The sequence below is a fragment of the Heterodontus francisci genome, chromosome 41 (genome assembly GCF_036365525.1).
Source record: "Heterodontus francisci isolate sHetFra1 chromosome 41, sHetFra1.hap1, whole genome shotgun sequence".
NCBI classification, from domain to species: Eukaryota; Metazoa; Chordata; class Chondrichthyes; order Heterodontiformes; family Heterodontidae; genus Heterodontus; species Heterodontus francisci.
The window spans coordinates 12,597,251-12,617,100 of NC_090411.1; positions in this window are offsets into that span (position 1 = coordinate 12,597,251).

A 19,850-nucleotide genomic window follows, 5' to 3' on the forward strand; every position below is an offset into this window, starting at 1 on the left:
TCACCTCCCCTCTAGTCCTCTCCCCCTACCCCCTCCTTCCTTGCCCCTCCCCTCCCTCTTTTCCCGTCCTCCCTTTGTTCCCCCCGTCTCCCCATGTCCATCTCCACTCCCTCCCACTCCTCTCCATCCCTCTTCTCTCTCCACTCTCCTCTCTCTTCCTCCACTCCCTCACCTCGCCTCACCTCTCACTGTCACTCGGCTTCAACAGTAAAAGCGGGAAGCTGTCCGCTGTTCCATCCTCCCAGTGGCTGTTTCCATCACATGTCTGTGATTTGAAGGCAGGCGGCGGTTGGTTTTGGCGGGATCGGCAGTGGGCTTTTGTCGGCGATCTATTCACAGTAAACAGCATTCGCCAAGTTTTCCAGTCGAATCAGAAGATATTCATCTGGTGTGGCCCTACATGTACTGTCCATGATCACTTATAACCCCTCGGTGCATTTAGTTCCTCCTCACAGGGTCCATTTTATCCGCTTTACTAACAGCACAAACTGATCATTCTAGCTATTGACAAGACTGCGATGGAAGCTGGTAACTAACTGTGAAGCTACAATGGCCACTTGCTGCAATACCAGAGAATTTAACAGCTTTATTGCTGCAGGTGAGTGATGTTGCCCTTGGGCTTATCTCCAAACAGGCAGTTAGAGCACTGGATTGGGCGGTCCATGGAGGTCTGATCATATCAGCTGATGTCCCTAACAGTGTCTGAGACAACAGTTCTGCTGGTATGTGATAAAAGACTTTTTTATTACATGTGAGTCAAAATGAAAGGGTTACTTAAATAAAATAAAATACTCTGGATGATGGAAATCTGAAATAAAAACAGAAAGTGCTGGAAATTTCTCAGCAGGTCTGGCAGCAACTGTGGAGAGAAACAGAGAACAATCTGTACTTTATTTTTTTAAAATATTTAGAGATACAGCACTGAAACAGGCCCTTCAGCCCACCAGGTCTGTGCTGACCAACAACCACCCATTTATACTAATCCTACATTAATCCCATATTCTCTATCACATCCCCACCATCTACCCACACTAGGGGCAATTTATAATGGCCAATTTACCTATCAACCTGCAAGTCTTTGGCTGTGGGAGGAAACCGGAGCACCCGGCGGAAACCCACACGGTCATAGGGAGAACTTGCAAACTCCGCACAGGCAGTACCCAGAACTGAACCCGGGTCGCTGGAGGTGTGAGGCTGTGGTGCTAACCACTGCACCACTGTGCCGCCCTTAACAAACGTCTCTGTTACGATCAGGTGAGGAGGGGTTGAAGGGCTTCCCTCTTGTCCCTTCTTTTTTAATGGCAACATGGTTTTATTTCTTTTTCAAAATGAATGTGCTTGACAATTCAATGAGTGTTCAACTATTTATGTGCTATGATCATAAAAGAACCAATCGGAACAGTTTTTCCTGAGTTTAACAAAGAAAGAGGTTAGATTTATTGTACCTAAACTGATCTAAGTAAAATAATAAACTACGCTCCAGCTTTCACACACATGCACACAAATAAGTTACAGAGTGGGAAAGGATAGCTTGTTCGGATTAGAGTCCGGAGCAATAAAAAGGGGCATACAGTCTGTGGATTTTGGTGACTCAACTGGCTTTCAGTTGTATTTGCTGATCCTGAGACTTCTAGCTTGCAGATGTGGACAGCAGATTCATTGGTTCTCCAGGAAACAGCAATGCCGATCATTTCCTTCATGGGGTTTCCGTCTGATAGGCCTAGGTGGTTACGGTCAGAAGGCAGGGTTCAAAACTTACAAGGTAGACTGGAGAGAGAGAGAGAGGGACCCACTTGGGTCTTCTCCGGTCAATGTCTGGTTGCTTGTCTGGTCTGCATAAAGAGAAAAACTAGCTTAAACTCACAGTATGCCTCTCACATGACCATCACCCAATGTATATTTCCTCTTACAACTCTCAGTTTATGTCTAGGAATTCCCTTCAGGGTCCCATTGTTCAAGTGATTAGGTTTGAGTGGTTCATCTCCACCAGTATAATGTCCCAAGTGATTGCTTTAATGTCTTGTTAATGGTGACACAGCAGGTCCCTCAAAATTCCAAGGTCATTGTTGTGGAGGGGACGGGCCAGACAATTCGTTTCCACCTCGATGCATTGGAATGTAGGATATAGTGATGTAAATTGTGGTGGCCATTGTAGCTGCTAGCTGTTACCTTTTACCTGTTCATTTTTTCCTTCATTAAAAATTTAATTCAGGTTTCCAGCCGGTGGTTTAAAAAAAAATCATTAGGCATAGCACGCTTTCGTGACAGATTCAGTTTTATCCCCTTACACCCCCACCACAATGAATTTTGCGCTTGCATGACGTTGAGCCCTTCTTCTGTCGCCTTCACCTCCGGGCTCACTTCTTTGGCCTGGAGTCTGCCTCCCCGACCAGTCGATCCATTCACCCGCCTCCAGTATTCTCCCTCCATCTGGACCCCTCCCTCTGGCCTCTTACCCGCTCTTGATCTTTTCATTGAGAACTGTCGGTGTGACATCAGCTGTCTTAACTTCTCTGCTCCCTTCACTCATGTAACCTGTCTCCCTCTGAACTTGCTGCACTCCGTTCTCTCAGGTCTAACCCCGACATTATGATCAAATCTGCTGACAAGGATGGTGCTATTATTGTCTGGAGTACCGACCTCTACCTTGCAGAGGCTGAGTGCCAATTCTCAGATACTTCTTCCTACCTCTTCCTGGACCATGACACCACCACTGAACATCAAGCCATTGTCTCCAGGACTCTCACTGACCTCATCTGCTCTGGAGATCTTCCCTCTACAGCTTCCCACTTCATAGTCCTGCAAGCCCGGATAGCCCGCTTCTACTTCCTTCCCAAAATCCACAAACAGAACTGTGCTGGTAGACCTATCGTTTCAGCCTGTTCCTGCCCACTGAACTTATTTCTTCCTATCTTGACTCTATTGTTTTCTCCCCTGGTCCAGTCTCTTTCTACCTACATCCTTAACTCTTCTGATGCCCTATGTCATTTTGATAATTTCCAATTTCCTGGCCCTCACCGTCTCCTCTTCACTAAGGACATCCAATCTCTATACCTCCAACCCTCATCAGGGTGATAATGAGGGCTCTACGCTTCTTCCTTGAACAGAGCCCAACCATTCCTCATCCACCACTACCCTCCTCCACCTGGCAGAACTTGTTCCCATTTTGAACAACTTCTCCTTCAACTTCTCTCACTTCTTCCAAATAAAAGGTCCTAATTATGCTTGTCGCTTGTGGGGTATGATGAACATTCCTTCTTCCAGTCCTACTCCGGTGCCCTCCCCCAACTCTTTATTTGGTACATTGATGACTGTATCAGTACCATTTCCTGCTCTCAACCCGAACTCAAAAATTTCATCAACTTTGCTTCCAACTTCCACCCTTCTCTCACCTTCACATGGTCCATCTCTGACACTTTCCTTTCTCGACTTCTCTGTCTCCATGTCTGGGGATCGGCTGCCCACTAATATTCATTATAAGCCCACCGACTCCCACAGCTACCTTGGCTACACTTCCATTGTCCCAGTTTTTCTGTTTCCAATGTATCTGTTCTGATGATGCAACCTCCCACAATAGTGCTTCTGTTATGTCTTCCTTGTTCCTCAACCGAGGATTCCTCCCCCGCTGCCACTGTGGTTGACATGCCCTCGACCATGTCCAACCCATTTCCCGCCTTTCTGTCCTCATCCCTTCTCCTCCCACCCAGAACTGCAACAGGGTTCCCCTTGTCCTTACTTTCCACCCCAACAGCGTCCACATCCAAAAGATCATCCTTCACCATTTCTGCCACCTACAGCGTGATGCCACCACCAAACAAATCTTCCCCTCCCCTATCAGCATTCCAAAGGGACCATTCTCTCTGCGACACCCTGGTGCACTCCTCTATCACTCCTGACACCTCGTCCCCTTCCCACAGCACCTTCCCATGCAATTGCAGGAGGTGTAATATCTGCCCTTTTACCTCCTCTCTTCTCACCACCCAAGGCCCCGCATACTCCTTTCAATTTAGAATACAGTATTTGCAGCTCACAATGCAGTCGGCTCTACACTGGGGAGACCAAACACAGATTGGGTAACCGCTTTGCGGAACACCTCCGCTTAGTCCGCAAGCATGACCCCGAGCTTCTGGTTGCTTGCCATTTTAATTCACCACCTTGCTCTCAGGCCCACATTTCTGTCCTTGGCCTGCTGCAGTGTTCCAGTGAAGCTCAATGCAAGCTTGAGGAACAGCAGCTCCTTTCGATTAGGCAGTCTACAGCCTTCCAGACTCAACATTGTGGTCAACAATTTCAGAACATAGAATCATAGAACCATAGAAAGATTATGGCACAGAAGGAGGCCATTCAGCCCATCGTGCCCGTGCCAGCTGAAAAAACTAGCTGACCAATCTAATCCCACCTTCCAGCACTGGGTCCATAGCCTTGCAGGTTACAGCACTTCAGGTGCATGTGCATGACTGTCATTTTTAAAAATTATTTATTTTTAATTATTTATTTTTATTTTTAACCATGTGCCTATCTTAAACTTGGTTTTTCATGTTTTTGCTTTTGTACAGAACTGTTCATTAACCTGCGATTAACACTCTGGACTCATGCTTTGTCTTTTACTGCAACTATTAGGACTCCCTTTGCCTTTTGTTCCGTGACTACTCTGTCATTTAATCTCTCCTGCCCTATCACATACCTTCCCTTTTGTTCTTCTTTCCTCCCCCCTCCCCCATTTCACTTGCTGAAAGCCTATTACATTTCTAACCTTTACCAGTTCTGATGAAAGGTCACAGACCTGAAATGTTAAATCTGTTTCTCCACAGATGCTGCCAGGCCTGCTGAGTATTTCCAGCACTTCCTGTTTTTATTATTATTCTAAAAGAGTTGCTTTTCTGCTTGGGCACTGGGCACTGCCAGAATATGCCCAAAGCATGTGTTGGGAAATAGTGCACCTCCAGTATATCCATTTCTTGGTCTCCAAAAGAAGGAAACATATTATTTTACAAGGCTGGATAACTAAATACAAGATTACCTTGGATAAATAGGGGCCGTATGGATTCAGCCCTCCAGAATACTAATCCTCACAACCTCTAGCTGTTTTCTGAAAGTCCATTGTCTTTGCGTCAAAGGTTGAATGACAACCCTTTCCAGTTTTGATCACCTTTCTTGTGAAGAAATACTTCCTGACTTAAACTTGTCTTTCACAACACTGATTTTGTCTGAGATTACCTATCTCCTCTGAGAAGTTTTTTTTTCAAGAATAAAATGCTTCAGCTCAGAGTTGGCCAACTGGCATCTTGGGAGTATAGTTATTCAGTGGCTAATGTGTGATTCTGAATGCTTTGCTTAGCTGCCCTGCCAAAGCATTTAGTCCTGAAGTGTAGATCATAATAGTCACATTAAACTGAACCATAGAAAAATTACAGCACAGGAGGCCATTCAGCCTGTCATGTCTGTGCCGGCTGAAAACTAGCCACCCAATCTAATTCCACCTTCCAGCACCTGGTCCATAGCCTTGCAGGTTACAGCACTTCAGGTGTTGTCCAGGTACGTTTTAAATGAATTGAGGGTTTCTGCCTCCACCACCATTCCTGGCAGTGAATTCCAGACACCCACCACCCTCTGGGTGAAAAAGCTTTTCCTCATGTCCCCTCTACTCCTTCTACCAATCACCTTAAATCTGTGCCCCCTGCTAATTGACCTCTCTGCTAGAGGAAACAGGATCTTCCTGTCTACTCTATCTAGGCCCCTCATAATTTTGTACACCTCAATTAAGTCACTCCTCAGCCTCCTCTGTTCTAAGGAAAACAACCCTAGCCTATCCAATCTTTCCTCATAGCTGCAACTTTCAAGCCCTGGCAACATTCTTATAAATCTCCTCTGCACTCTCTCCAGAGCAACTATGTCCTTCCTGTAATGTGGCGACCAGAACTGTACACAATACTCCAACTGTGGCCGAACCAGCGTTTTATACAGTTCCAGCATTACATCCCTGCTTTTGTATTCTATACCTCGGCCAATAAAGGAAAGCATTCAAAGAACAAAGAACAGTACAGCACAGGAACAGGCCATTCGGCCCTCCAAGCCTGCGCCGATCTTGATGCCTGCCTAAACTAAAACCGTCTGCACTTCTGGGGTCCGTATCCCTCTATTCCCATCCTATTCATGTATTTGTCAAGATGCCTCTTAAACGCCTCTATGGTACCTGCTTCCACCACCTCCCCCGGCAACAAGTTCCATGCACTCACCACCCTCTGTGTAAAGAACTTGCCTCGCACATCCCCTCTAAACTTTGCCCTTCTCACCTTAAACCTATGTCCCCTAGTAACTGACTCTTCCACCCTGGGAAAAAGCTTCTGACTATCCATTCTGTCCATGCCGCTTATAACTTTGTAAACCTCTATCATGTCGCCCCTCCACCTCCGTCGTTCCAGTGAAAACAATCCGAGTTTATCCAACCTCTCCTCATAGATAATGCCCTCCAGACTAGGCAACATCCTGGTAAACCTCTTCTGTACCCTCTCCAAAGCCTTCACGTCCTTCTGGTAGTGTGGCGACCAGAATTGCACGCAATATTCCAAGTGTGGCCTAACTAAGGTTCTGTACAGCTGCAACATGACTTGCCTATTTTTATACTCTATGCCCCGACCGATGAAGGCAAGCATGCCGTATGCCTTCTTGACTACCTTATCCACCTGCGTTGCCACTTTCAGTGACCTGTGGACCTGAAATGTGCTTTATTAAATATGCTTTCTTCACCACTTTATCTACCTGTCCTACCACCTTTAGGGACCTCCAAGGTCTCTCACTTCTTCTACCCCCCTCTCAATATCCTCCCATTTATTGTGTATTCCCTCACTTTATTTGCCCTCCCCAAGTGCATTACTTCACACATCTCCAGATTGAATTCCATTTCCACTTTTCCGCCCACTCAACCAAACCATTGACATCATATCTACAGCCATCCTCTTCACTATCAACTACACGACCAATTTTTGTGTCATCAGCAAATTTCCCAATCATGCCTCCCACATTTAAGTTCAAATCATTAATATATACCACAAACAGCAAGGGATCCAACACTGAGCCCTGTGGAAAGTCACTGGAAATAGCTTTCCATTCGCAAAAACATCCATCGACTACCACCCTTTGCTTCCTGTCACTGAGCCAATTTTGGATCCAACCTGCCACATTCCCCTGTATACCATGGGCTTTCATTTTACTGACCAGTCTGCCATGTGGGACCTTGTCAAATGCTGCACTATCCACATCAATCCTCCTTGTTACTTCCTCAAAGAATTCACTGAAGTTAGGAAGGCATGACCTTCCCTTAACAAATCCACGCTGACTATCCCTGATCAGTCCGTGCCTTTGTAAGTGGCAGTTTAGCCTGTCCCTCAGAATTGATTCTAATAATTTACCCACCTACGAGGTCAGACTGACTGGCCTATAATTATTTGGCCTATCCCTCGCACCCTTTTTAAACAATGATTAGATTAGATTAGAGATACAGCACTGAAACAGGCCCTTCGGCCCACCGAGTCTGTGCCGAACATCAACCACCCATTTATACTAATCCTACACTAATCCCATATTCCTACCAAACATCCCCACCTGTCCCTATATTTCCCTACCACCGACCTATACTAGGATCAATTTATAATGGCCAATTTACCTACCAACCTGCAAGTCTTTGGCATGTGGGAGGAAACCGGAGCACCCGGAGGAAACCCACACAGATACAGGGAGAACTTGCAAACTCCACACAGGCAGTACCCGGAATTGAACCCGGGTTCCTGGAGCTGTGAGGCTGCGGTGCTAACCACTGCGCCACTGTGCCACCCAAATGATGTTATAAAATGGCAGAGCAGATGTGAGGGACCTTATGGCCTAATCCGGCTGCTATCTTTAATGTTTAATGTTCTCAATGAGTGCTCAGACCACCTAAATCAATGGTTACGCTCCCCCACTTCCCCATCACCTCCCCTCTTGTCCTCCTCCCCTACCCCCTCCTGCCTTCCCCTTCCCCTCCCTCTTTCTCCATCCTCCCCTTGTCCCCCCACGTCTCCCCATGTCCATCTCCTCTCCCTTTCTGTCTCCGCTCTTCTTTTCTCCCCACTCTCTCCCACTCCTCTCCCTCCCCCTCCTCCTCTTTCCCTTCACTTCTTCCTCCATCTCTCTTCCTTCCTCCCTCCCTCCTCTCTTTGCCTTTCTGCCATCCCCTGTCCCTCCTCTCTCCCACATCTCTCACTTCTCATCCCTTCCTTCTCTCCCTCCCGTCTCCACTCTCCCTCCCACCCCTCTTCTCCCTTCCTCCCCCATTCTCCCTCCCACCCCTCTTCTCCCTCCCTTCTTCCCCTGCACTCTTCTCTCCCCTTTACTCTCCCTAATGGCCTAATCCTGTTGCTATTTTTAATGTTCTCAGTGAGTGCTCGACCACCCAAATCAATGGTTATTCATGATTTTGTATAAACAACATTGCGGGTAACTTGGCTGTAAGTACTGTTGGCTGTTTGGTTAATGTGATGGATTTGGAATGTTTTTGGGCTCTCCCTGCGCGGGTTCGAATCCTGCTGACTACGCTCCTGGTTATTTCCAAATACAATTGGGTTTTACCTACACAAATTCAACTCGTAGTTGTGTGGAAGAAAATTCTCTAACCGCTACAGGGGTTTCTCATTTTCATTTAGCTGCAACGGTCACAAATAAAACAAAAATGAGTTAAGTGGGCGACTCTCTTTCTGTCAGTCTGTCTCACTTTAACATCGTCATTCTCGGTCTATGTGTCTTTGTGTTTTGCTCTTTGTGTCTCCGTGTCTCTCAGTCCCGGGAGGGGGGCGGCGGGGGGGTGAACACATTTTTACCATGTCAGCCTGTATGCCTATTATTTCTGTACTTTCATATTCAAATATAATGGAAAATAGCAGGATAAAAAGATACAAGAGGAGATGGCCTTTTTCTGTATTTTCTTCAGTGGAGACTATTTGGTGGCTCAGTGTCCATATGCTGCAAAGCGGATGATGATTGAAATTGTCACTGAGTAACACTGAAACAGACCGATAGCGAGTCGTTGTGATCGAGTGGTTAGGACAATGGGCACATCGAGAGAATTATCAAGTAAATAAAAATAGACCAAACTGAAATCCCTCGGACATTATTGCTTCTACTGCTGTCAGAGTTATCGCAATGAACAGGAAAATAAAAGTTCACTCTTGACTTTGACGGAACGGAAAGGTTATAATAACCATGACAGCAGGCTAAGATTCTTTTCTCGAGAAAAAGGCTGAGAGATGACCTGATAGAATTTGGGAAGCTTTGTCCCTGGTTCATCAAAGATTCCAGGTGAAATTTATTCACTCAGCTTGACTGCTGAATCAGCATCAAACACACAATGAGATATTTATGGATCTGGAATGAAAGATTCCACATTGAGATGTTATTCTAAAGAGCAAATTTTGGCATCTGCTGAAATAGCACTTCCATCGCCCTCTCCAGAACCCAGCAGTGATCACGCCCCAAACGCACCTCACCGGCTGTAAAACGCCCCGCGACATCCTGAGACGGTGAATGGTCCCGTCCAAATGCAAATCCCTCCTCCCCTCCATCTGCCAATCTTAATGAACAAAGAGTCTGTCTTAAGCAAGTAAAGCGGGGGTGGGGCAAGAGATAACAAAGGAGGTGTTGATAGGACAAGGTCACAGAGAATAACTGATCTTGTCCTATCAACACCTCTTTTGTTAACTCTTGCCCCACCCCCGCTTTACTTGCTTAAAGCCTTGTCCGTTTCTAATATCTGCCAGTTCTGATGAAAGGTTGACCTGAAACGTTAACTCTGCTTCTCTCTCCACAGATGCTGTCAGACGTGCTGAGTATTTCCAGCATTTCTTGTTTGTATTTTTATTAAAGAGTCTGTGTTTCTGTTCTGACCCAGTAATCTGTATTTTCAATTTTGAATTACTGTAGTATATTAACTATTTGCTTTTGGGTGTGGAGTTAAGAAATAGTGCAGTCCTCACATATTGCAGCACACCAAAAAAGCGAGCCTAAACTTTCAGCGTGTTGAGAAACAAAGCTTTTCTTAAGTGAAGCATTGGTTCAAGAAAGTAGCACAGACTGAGGAGCTGCTATGCTGGGACCCACATGTACAATCTTCAGCTTGAGAAATTTTATGCTTTTTTCAACTTCTCTGTTATGTTTTTGGGTCTCTTGCTCAAATATTTCTCTTGCGCTCAGTGGGTTAAAGACCGCTTCTGTAAGTGAGCTCCTGCTCCCTATAAACCATTGTATACTTTTATATGTCCAGTATCTTGAAACATAGCAAACGCAGGGGGTGAACAGAAAACTTTGTCATTGTATTTGTCTTAACCAACATGTCATGAGCCACATGGTCTCTTAGAATTCAGAAGGCCCTATCAAACTGTGGCTAGGCGATAAACTATGAAACAGATTTATTAAAAGTTATAGTTAATGGATGGAGGGATTATCCTATGAGGAAAGATTAAATAGACTGGGCATTTATTCTCTGGAGTTTAGAAGAATGAGCGATAATCTCATTCAAACATACAAAATTCTTACAGGGCTGAACAGGGTAGATGCAGGAAGGATGTTTCCTCTGGCTGGGGCATCTAGAACCAGGGGACACAGTCTCAGAATAAGGGGCAGGCCATTTAGGACTGAGATGAGGAGGAACTTCTTCACTGAGAGGGTGCTGAATCTTTGGAATTCTCTGCCCCAGAGGGCTGTGGAGGCTCAGTCATTGAGTATATTTAAGACTGAGTTCGATAGATTTCTACATATTAATAACATCAAGGGAAACTGGGATAGTGCAGGAAAATGGTGTTGAAGTAGATCAGTCATGATCTCATGAAATGGCGAAGTGGGCTCGAAGGGCTGAATGGCCTACTCCTGCACCTATTTCTTATGTTCTTATAGTTAAACTGGAGCGTAACAAGCATTGAAAATAATAGACGTAGAGACCCCTAATAAGTTTCCTTGAGGTGCTACATGAGAGAAAACTAAAGTAAGATAGAAATGAATAAACAATGAAATGAGAGACCTTGCTAGACAGGAACATAATCAACTTTTATTGTTAAATCATGTGTCTGAAAATACCCATATACTTAAATTTGTACACTATTTTCATCAAGTCATTCATAATTTCCCTTATACCGGAAACATCCTTCCTGTCCTCCCCTGTAATGCCTCTAGAGCCTGTTTCCCCCTTATGTCACAGATGTACACTCTGTTGGGCACACCAGGTGCAGCTGCAGACTTCTTGGGCCATAAACGTAACTGATTTGGCAACAATTCAATTCAATAATTTTGTTCAAAGTATACTGCTGCTTCTCACTATTTTGACATGGTGAATGCATTGTCATCTAATGCCCCAGGTCTTTTTCAGCACCTGCTCCATCACAAGTTCCAGCCCACCCATAGAGTACATATGCCTCTTATTTTTACTACCAGTATGCAGTGCTATGCATTTGTGTGTATTAAACTTCATTGCCCACTCATTAGCACAGATGCATATCCTGTTGAGCTGTCTTTGTAAGTTAATTTTTTGATTTTTTTATGCAATTGTTGCTGTTGTGTTTATTTAGTTTTAATGCCTCACAAAATGGAGGTTGAATATTCTTTAAAAGTCAGCACGTTTGTACATAGACAAGATGTCTGGTTTACTGTTGCAGTACCTCTTTGAAGAATACACTAATGTTTTGAATACAAAATTGTTGCATTTTGATATACCACAAGAAGACTTCCTGTTAACTATTCATGTTGCCCATCAATTGAAGTTGGCAAATTGTACCTTGTTACCCTGTTGGATTGTTTTGTACATAGTATATTTGTTATGTAAACCTATCGAGATGAGCTGCTGAGAATCACCTGAAGAAACCCACTTGCAGATAAATCTGGAATCTTAGTTCTGAATGTTTACAGAAATGTCAGCTACAAAGAACAGTACAGCACAGGAACAGGCCATTCGGCCCTCCAAGCCTGCGCCGATCTTGATGCCTGTCTAAACTAACACCTTCTGCACTTCCGGGGCCCATATCCCTCTATTCCCTTCCTATTCATATATTTGTCAAGATGTCTCTTAAACGCCGCTATCGTATCTGCTTCCACCACCTCCCCAGGCAGCAAGTTCCAGGCACTCACCACCCTCTGTGTAAAGAACTTGCCTCGCACATCCCCTCTAAACTTTGCCCCTCTCACCTTAAACCTATGTCCCCTAGTATCTGACTCTTCCACTCTGTCCACGCCACTCATAACTTTGTAAACCTCTATCATGTCGCCCCTCCACCTCCGTCGTTCCAGTGAAAACAATCTGAGTTTTTCCAACCTCTCCTCACAGCTAATGCCCTCCAGACCAGGCAACATCCTGGTAAACCTCCTCTGTACCCTCTCCAAAGCCTCCACGTCCTTCTGGTAGTCTGGTGACCAGAATTGCACGCAATATTCTAAGTGTGGCCTAACTAAGGTTCTGTACAGCTGCAACATGACTTGCCAATTTTTATACTCTATGCCCCGACCGATGAAGGCAAGCATGCCGTATGCCTTCTTGACTGCCTTATCCACCTGCGTTGCAGCTTTCAGTGACCTGTGGACCTGTACGCCCAGATCTCTCTGCCTGTCAATACTCCTAAGGGTTCTGCCATTTACTGTATACCTCCAACCTGCATTAGACCTTCCAAAATGCATTACCTCACATTTGTCCGGATTAAACTCCATCTGCCATTTCTCCGCCCAAGTCTCCAACCGTTCGATATCCTGCTGAATCCTCTGACAATCCTCATCATTATCCGCAACTCCACCAACCTTTGTGTCGTCTGCAAACTTACTAATCAGACCAGCTACATTTTCCTCCAAATCATTTATAAATACGACAAACAGCAAAGGCCCCAGCACTGATCCCTGTGGAACACCACTAGTCACATCCATCCATTCAAAAAAACACCCTTCCACTGATACCCGCTGTCTTCTATGACCGAGTCAGTTCTGTATCCATCTTGCCAGCTCACCTCTGTTCCCGTGTGACTTCACCTTTTGTACCAGTCTGCCATGCGGTACCTTGTCAAAGGCTTTACTGAAGTCCATATAGATAACATCCACTGCCCTTCCTTCATCAATCATCTTCGTCACTTCCTCAAAAAACTCAATCAAATTAGTAAGACACGACCTCCCCTTCACAAAACCATGCTGTCTCTCGCTAATAAGTTTGTTCGTTTCCAAATGGGAGTAAATCCTGTCCCGAATAATCCTCTCTAATAGTTTCCCTACCACTGACGTAAGGCTCACCAGCCTATAATTTCCTGGATTATCCTTGCCACCCTTCTTAAACAAAGGAACAACATTGGCTATTCTCCAGTCCTCTGGGACCTCACCTGTAGGCAATGAGGATGCAAAGATTTCTGTCAAGGCCCCAGCAATTTCTTCCCTTACCTCCCTCAGTATTCTAGGGTAGATCCCATCAGGCCCTGGGGACTTATCTACCTTAATGCTTTGCAAGACACCCAACACCTCCTCCTTTTTGATAATGAGATGACTGAGACTGTCTGCACTCCCTTCCCTAGGCTCATCATCCACCAAGTCCTTCTCTTTGGTGAATACTGATGCAAAGTACTCATTTAGAACCTCGCCCATTTCCTCTGGCTCCACACATAGATTCCCATCTCTGTCCTTGAGTGGGCCAACCCTTTCCCTGGTTACCCTCTTGCTCTTTATATACGTATAAAAAGCCTTGGGATTTTCCTTAATCTGTTTGCCAATGACTTTTCATGACCCCTTTTACCCCTCCTAACTCCTTGCTTAAGTTCCTTCCTACTGTCTTTATATTCCTCAAGGGATTCGTCTGTTCCTAGCCTTCCAGCCCTTACAAATGCTTCCTTTTTCTTTTTGACTAGGCTCACAATATCCCGCGTTATCCAAGCTTCCCGAAACTTGCCAAACTTGTCTTTCTTTCTCACAGGAACATGCTGGTCCTGGTTTCTAATCAGCTGACGTTTGAAAGACTCCCACGTGTCAGATGTTGATTTACCCTCAAACAGCCGCCCCCAATCTAAATTCTTCAGTTCCTGCCTAATACTGTTATAATTAGCCTTCCCCCAATTTAGCACATTCTCTATCGTCTGCAAACTTCTTAATCATACTATTATGATCAAGTGCGGAGGTGTCACAAGACTCCCCTCTTGTCCTCCCCCTTTGTTTGACCACTACAGGGTTTATCCCTTTTTAAAGAGTGGATGTGCTTATCACTTCAGTGAGTGTTTTACCTTTTACATGATTATAAAAGAACCAATTGGACAGATTTTCTTGAGCTTAAACAAGAAAGAGGTGAGTTTATCATTCTTAAAAATCTAAAACCAATGTAAATAAAATTATGCTACACTTGCACGCGCGTATACACACACACACACATTACAGAGTGATGAGGAATAGATTTGTGTTGGATTAGAGTCCAGAACAAGTAAAAATAATACGCAGACTGTCGTGGAGTGCTTTAGTTGACTTTGTGGTCCTGAAGTTCTGCATTGATAGTTGTTCTTGGAGGCAGTTGAGCAAGCGCTCCTACCCCAGGTCTTTGTCTTGGATCTAGCAACTAGGCTTCACACACCCCACCAGGCCTTCTGGAGAGAGAGAGCGAGAGAGAGAGAGACACAGAGAGAAAGAGAGCGAGAGCCCCTCTGGCTTCTGCACAGATTGAGTCTCTGGTTTAAGAAAGGAACACAGAATTGTCTGCCTTGTCCAAGGGAAACTCCCAGCTTTCACAGAAGTGGACAGACTGCCACATGACTGTCTCAGTGTATTCTCTGGTACTTTCTAATGAGATTCAAGGTCAGGAATTTCAATCTCAAGCCTCATGGTGTTAATGTTTACCCCTGGAGGGGTTCGCCCTTTCATTGTTAATGACCTAGGATGGCTTTGAATGTCTTGCTAATGAAAGTAATCTCAGGTAGTTCAATCAGTAGGGCGAGCCATTGTTTTGGGTACAGGCTAATCAGACATGTGTTTCCACTTTGAAGCCTTGGAATGCGAAAGGTGTTGAAGTGCAAATAGTCGTGGCCATTTGTAGCTATGGAAAAGTCTTTGTAAAAGTAGTCTGTAAAATTCCAGCTTTCCTTTTTTTTATGTTTAATGTAAGTTTCCAACCGATGAATTAAAAATCCTCATTTGGCATAGCATGTTTTATTGGCAATATCCCCAACTTTCAGGTCCCTTTGAAGTCAATGGGAATCAGGGGGAAAACTCTCTGCTGCTTGGAGTCATACCTAGCGCAAAGGAAGATGGTTCTGGTTGTTGGAGGTCAATCAGCTCAGCTCCAGGATATCACTGCAGGAGTTCCTCAGGGTAGTGTCCTAGGCCCAAACATCTCCAGCTGCTTCATCAATGACCTTCCCTCCATCATAAGATCAGAAGTGGGGATGTTCGCTAATGATTGCACAATGCTCAGTATCATTCGCGATTCCTCAGATACTGAAGTAGCCCGTGTGCAGATGCAGCAAGACCTGGACAATATTTAGGCTTCGGCTGAGAAGTGGCAAGTAACATTCGCACCACACAAGTGCCAGGCAATGACCATCTCCAACAAGAGAGAATCTTACCATCTCCCCTTGACATTCAATGGCATTACCATCGCTCAATCCCCCACTATCAACATCCTGGAAGTTACCATTGACCAGAAACTGAACTGGAGTAGCCATATAAATACCGTGGCTACAAGAGCAGGTCAGAGGCTGGGAATTCTGTGGCGCGTAACTCACCTCCTGACTCCCCAGTGCCTGTCCACCATCTACAAGGCACAAGTCAGGAGTGTGATGGAATACTCTCCACTTGCCTGGATGGGTGCAGCTCCAACAACATTCAAGAAGCTCCACACCATCCAGGACAAAGCAGCCCGCTTGATTGGCACCCCATCCACAAACATTCACTCCCTCCATCACCAACACACAGTGGCAGCAGTGTGTATCATCTACAAGATGCACTGCAGCAATGCATCAACACTCCTTCGACAGCGCTTTCCAAACCCGTGACCTCTACTACCTAGAAGGACAAGGACAGCAGATGCATGGGAACATCACCACCTGCAAGTTCCCCTCCAAGCCACACACCATCCTGATTTGGAACTATATTGCCATTCCTTCACTGTCACTGGATTAAAATCCTGGAACTCCCTTTCGAACAGCACTGTGGGTGTACCTACCCCACATGGACTGCAGTGGTTCAAGAAGGCAACTCACCACCACCTTCTCAAGGGCAATTAGGGGCGGGCAATAAATGCTGGCCTGGCCAGCGACGCCCACATCCCATGAATGAATTTTTTTTAAATCTAGTTGTATTTAAGGGGAAGTTGGACAAACACAAGAGGGGAAAATGAATAGAAGAATATTGTCATGCAGGCCCCCACCTGCCAAGAATGGGAGACATGAATTTCACCACATGAACATTGATTTTTAAACTATTACTGGAGTAAAGAAAGAACATTTTTTTAAGAAAAAGAACAGATCCTTGACTGGAAAGACAGTTGCATAGTAACAGACAGTACTTGGAAAGGACAAAGGGACCACTCCCTGCTCCAATTTAATCCACAATTGACTTTTGATTACCAGACGTTGAAGGTGGAGAGGCTAGCATTCCAGGTTAACTGCTAAGATGGCCAAATACACAACAGACGTGGTCAGACCAGTTTAGTCACATGACTAACAGGCTGTTGGAATTTTTTGAATTTGAACTTGCCACAGAGAACTTGAACTCAGAAAGCTCTTTGCTCCTGGACTGAGAACATCTCTCCTGTCTACTTCCATCTCTTTCTCATGGAACTGAAGACCCATTGAAGACACATGAACCCCAAGAGAGAAAAAACTTCTACAGTGAAAAAGGTTTAAGAATAATACTGGGCCCCAGCGAAAAGCAAGAATTACCTACAATAGGACGACAGTGAGCTCAAAGCAGAGCAGCAAGAAGCTCTTCTAATATTGCCTCAAACTTCTCCACTTTATTTTACTTCTGCTCTTTTCTGTCTTTATTTGCATGTGCGTATCGCGTATGCGTGGCTAGTGTGGGGCGCTGCACCTATCCGTAGGCATTAACCAAATTAGAGTTGAAGTTTTAATAAATTTCACTTTTCTTCTTTAAACCTTAGCCTGTTTGTGCTCATTTCTTTGCCTTATAATTGGAAAGCTGTGAACAAGGATTCACCAAGGGGGAGCTCAAAACACAGTGCGTTTAAAATTAAACCCTGTTACAATAAGACCAGGTGAAGGCTGAAAGAGACCCCCTTGACACCTTTCTCACCTGGTCATAACAATATGCTGTTAGGGAGAGGTGAAGAAGTGGGGGAGGAGGCTCGTGTGGAGCATAAACATCAGCATAGATCAGTTGGGCCGAATGGCCTATTTCTGTGCTGAAAATTATATATAATGCCCCCTTTGCTCCTAGCCGCATGCTTTGCCTCCTCCACTGTCGTCACCTCCCCAATTCTTCCAGTTCCCATTCCCTTTCCAAAACTGTAAACCCCTTCTCTTTACTGCCATGACTTCTCTCCAATCGCATCCTTAATCATAAACCCTCCCCCACAATCCCCTCATCCCCCACGACCCCCTCCTCCTCCCCCACACCTGCAACGTTCTCCCTCTCCCTCTCCTCCTCAGTCCCCTCCCTATACGGTTATGCTCCCGTGAAATGCAGCGACTGAAATATACAAGAACTCAAAATGGAGTTTAAAAATTGACTTTTCTTTTGAAAAGTGGACACTATGCTTCAGAAATGGCCTCCGAAGGTCAAACTGTATATTCAGACTGTCTTAATTCTAGCCAGGAGAAAAGGATACATTCCAAGCTCAGAGGTGTCAATTACACCAATCCTGAACCCATCAAGAGACATTTTTAAATTAAATGGGTCTTTCTGAAACAAAGAAGGTGTGAAATTGCCACATCCTGGGCCATTGTCGGTCATCACAGGGAGGAAGATCTATGCCTCCCAACAGAGGCAAGATGTGAGACCATTTGACCTTAAAAGTAGCTCACTGGAGAGGCAGGGAGAGAAAAGAATCAGGACAAAACATCACCAAAGCCTGTCCAGCTGGGAGCTGGGAGAAAATCCAGCAAGAAGGAGCCCTGCTGTGAGTTCTACACTTCAACTTGTGCAGCAGTGAACTGAAAGTGATCCGCTGTCTTCAGACAGAAATCTACAAACAACCCAGGCCTGGAACTTTAAAGAGAAACTGTCCTCTGAGAAGATTCAACATTTTACCTCACTTCAACCCATTTACCTCTTTTCCCCTCTATCATCTTGTGTGTGTGCGTGCAAGTGAATGCATGTGTGGGTGTGGTTGCAACCATTTCGGGAGTGAATATTTGCTCAATAGATAGTCGGGCAGGAGGTGAACAGTGGGAACCACCCACACCCGTCACCACATGGCTGTAACAATACCTAAAACCTTCTCCCACCCCACGACCCCCTCCCTCTATAGCTCCCTTCCCCTCTTATCGTCCCCTCTTCCATTTCCCGCACCAGTCCCTACTGTGCACTGTCCCTCTCAGCTCCAGTGTTCCATTCCTGTGAGCTTCCTTACCTCCAGTGCACAGATTCTAAATGCAAAGATATCCAGTGCTGTAGTGTCCTGAACCTGAGCTGTAAACATAACAAGAACAATGAATGAACACAAGGCCTGAAAACATCCAGAGATGCAAATTGGCTCACACCTGACAGCAGGTATTAAACACAAACTATTCTGAAAGAAGAAAGCCATTCGGCCCATCGTGTCCGCACCGGCTCTCTGAAAGAGCAATTCCCCCAGCTCCATTTCCCCACCATCCCCCCACAACCCTGCACACTCCTCCCCACCCCCCCCCCCCCACACAACTGTCCAATTCCCCCTTGAATGCCTCAATTGAACCTGCCTCCACCACGTTCCCAGGCAGCGCATTCCAGACCCCAACCACTCGCTGAGTGAAATCCCTCCTTATGTTGCCATTGCTTCCCCCGCCAACTAGTCTAAATCTGTGCCCTCTCGCTCTTCCTCCCTTCACAAGCGGGAACAGTTTCTTTCTATCTATTCTGTCCAGACCCCTTCATGATCCCGAATACCTCCATCAAATCACCCCCCAGCCCTCTCCAAGGAAAACAGTCCCAACTTCTCCAATCTATCTTCATGAATGACATAAGGGGATATGAGGATAGTGTGGGAGAAAGGCATTGAAGTGGAGGATCAGCTATGATCATATTGAATGGTGGGGCAGGCTCTATGGGATGAATGGCCTAATCCTGTTCCTATGTTCCTATAACTGAAGCTCCTCATCCTTGGAACCAGTAATAATCCAGATATTGGAGTAATAATCCACAGACCTGGAGTAATAAACCAAAGGTAACAGTAATAATCCAAATAAGAGCTAAATACTTTGATGCTGGAACTCTGAAATGAGAACAGAAAGTGTTGGAAATACTCAGCCAGTCTGGCAGTATCTGTGTAGAGAGAAACAGTTAACGTTTCAGGTCTGTAACCCTTCATCAGAACATGTTATGTTACTGGAGTAATAATCCAAAAGCAAGAGTAATAAACCAGAGACTGGAGTAATAAACCAGAGAAGGGGGAAATAATCCAAAATCAAGAGTAATAATTATGAAGCTCAAGTGCCGTAATCTTCAGGGCTATGGAACAAATGCTGGAAGGTGGGATTAGACTGGGTGGATCGTTTTCCAGCTAGCATAGACATGATGGACCAAGTGGCCTCGTTCTGCACTGTAAACGTTCTATGATAATTCACAGACCTGGAGTAATAATCCAGAGGCAAGAGTAATAAACTAGAGAGTGGAGTAATAATCCAGAGAGTGGAGTAATAATCCAGAGATTGGAGTAATAATCCAGA